Source organism: Aristolochia californica, unplaced genomic scaffold (assembly GCF_029961685.1).
Source record: "Aristolochia californica isolate CCGP_79_NKW_82.1479 unplaced genomic scaffold, dmAriCali1.0.hap1 SCAF_37, whole genome shotgun sequence".
In the NCBI taxonomy this organism is placed as follows: Eukaryota; Viridiplantae; Streptophyta; class Magnoliopsida; order Piperales; family Aristolochiaceae; genus Aristolochia; species Aristolochia californica.
This window is the reverse complement of record NW_027182070.1, coordinates 70,001-72,500: the sequence shown is the minus strand read 5'-3', so window position 1 is coordinate 72,500 and position 2,500 is coordinate 70,001.

The window sequence follows — 2,500 nt, the reverse complement described above, 5'->3', positions numbered from 1 at the left end:
GCCAGGGCGCCCAGGCGGAAAAGAGGCGCCCTGGCGTACGCGCCCAGGCGCCAAAAGAGGCGCCAGGCGAAAAGGCGCCAGGGCGCCCAGGCGGAAAAGAGGCGCCCAGGCGGAATGGCGCCAGGGCGCCCAGGCGGAAAAGAGGCGCCCAGGCGAAAAAGAGGCGCCCAGGCGGAAAAGAGGCGCCCTGGCGTAGGCGCCCAGGCGCCAAAAGAGGCGCCAGGCGAAAAGGCGCCAGGGCGCCCAGGCGGAAAAGAGGCGCCCAGGCGGAATGGCGCCAGGGCGCCCAGGCGGAAAAGAGGCGCCCAGGCGAAAAAGAGGCGCCCAGGCGGAAAGGCGCCAGGGCGCCCAGGCGGAAAAGAGGCGCCCTGGCGTAGGCGCCCATGCGCCAAAAGAGGCACCCAGGCGAAAAGGCGCCAGGGCGCCCAGGCGGAAAAGAGGCGCCCAGGCGGAATGGCGCCAGGGCACCCAGGCGGAAAAGAGGCGCCCAGGCGGAAAAGAGGCGCCCTGGCGTAGGCGCCCAGGCGCCAAAAGAGGCGCCAGGCGAAAAGGCGCCAGGGCGCCCAGGCGGAAAAGAGGCGCCCAGGCGAAAAAGAGGCGCCCTGGCGGAAAAGAGGCGCCCTGGCGTAGGCGCCCAGGCGCCAAAAGAGGCACCCAGGCGAAAAGGCGCCAGGGCGCCCAGGCGGAAAAGAGGCGCCCAGGCGGAATGGCGCCAGGGCACCCAGGCGGAAAAGAGGCGCCCAGGCGAAAAAGAGGCGCCCAGGCGGAAAAGAGGCGCCCTGGCGTAGGCGCCCAGGCGCCAAAAGAGGCGCCCAGGCGAAAAGGCGCCAGGGCGCCCAGGCGAAGAGGCGCCAGGGCGCCCAGGTGGGAAAGAGGCGCCCAGGCGAAAAGGCGCCAGGGCGCCCAGGCAGAAAAGAGGCGCCCAGGCGAAAAAGAGGCGCCCAGGCAGAAAGGCGCCATGGCGCCCAGGCGGAAAAGAGGCGCCCTGGCCAGGCGGAAAAGAGGCGCCCAGGCGGAAAAGAGGTGCCCAGGCGAAAAAGAGTCGCCCAGGCCGAAAGGCGCCATGGCGCCCAGGCGGAAAAGAGGCGCCCACGCGAAAAGGCGCCAGGGCGCCAAGGCGGAAAACAGGCGCCCAGGCGGAAAGGTGCCAGGGCGCCCAGGCGGAAAAGAGGCGCCCAGGCGCGTGGGGGGCAAGGCGCCAGGCGCCAGGCACGCGCGGAGGCAAGGCGCCAGGCGCAAGGCGCCACGCGCGCGCGCGCGTGGGGGGCGAGGCGCAAGGCGCCACGCGCGCGCGCGCGTGGGGGGCGAGGCGCCAGGCGCCAGGCGCCGGGCGCGCGTGGGGGGCAAGGCGCCAGGCGCCGGGCGCGCGCGTGGGGGGCGAGGCGCCAGGCGCCAGGCGCCGGGCGCGCGTGGGGGGCAAGGCGCCAGGCGCCGGGCGCGCGCGCGTGGGGCGCCAGGCGCCTGGCGGGCGGGCGCCCCCAGGAAGGGGTGCTGGCGCGCGATGGGGTTGCGCCCGTACGGACCGTGTGACAGTACAGACACTTTGGCGAAACCTCCTGCCCGAAGCGATTTTAGGCGTTCGGCTAGGTAGGTGACCCGGTTTTTTTCGCGTTTCTCGGCCGCTAGCCCCTTTTTTCGCGTTTTCGTGCGCGCGCCCCTCTTGACCTCGCACGCGCGCCGCGCGTCGCGTCCTTGTCCTTGTCCGCGTCCGCGTTCGCGTGTGTCGGCGATCACGGGCCCCGTGCATGGCTCGTCTCTGTGGACCATCGCCCCGCTCTTGTCCCTCTTTCGTGTTTGTGTGGCGCCCCGCCCCGTGCACCATTGCCGGCTGGCAGCAAGGTGCCTAGCCCCCCTTGCCGCCAGGCCTGTCCACCCCAAGGTGCTAAAGCCGCCAGGCACCTGTGCCGCCGAACCGTGCGTCCGTAAGCCGCTGCACGTGCGGCGGCCGGCCATGCCCGTGCTATTGACCCTGTGTGACAGTACAGACACTTTGGCGAAACCTCCTGGCCGACGGGGTTTTTGCGCCCACCTAGGTAGGGCGACCCCTTTTTTTTCGTGTCGCCTGTCCGTGTGTCCCTTTTTCGCCTTTTTCGGGTTCGTGTTTTCGTGTGCCGCCAAAAGCAAGCCCTGCGCTCGTCCCGTCCCGCTTGACCCGTGCATCCGCCGGTGCTGGCCTGCAAAATGCCTGTGAGCGACGCACGTGACCAGCAGCCCAGGCGAGTGTGCACGGGTGGCAGGCGAAACGGGCGTGCGTGTCGCCAGTGTGTATGTCCCTTTTTCGCCTTTTTCGGGTTCGTGTTTTCGTGTGCCGCCAAAAGCAAGCCCTGCGCTCGTCCCGTCCCGCTTGACCCGTGCATCCGCCGGTGCTGGCCTGCAAAATGCCTATGAGCGACGCATGTGACCAGCAGCCCAGGCGAGTGTGCATGGGTGGCAGGCGAAACGGGCGCGCGTGTCGCCAGTGCGTATGTCCCTTTTTCGGGTTCGTGTTTTCGTGTGCCAC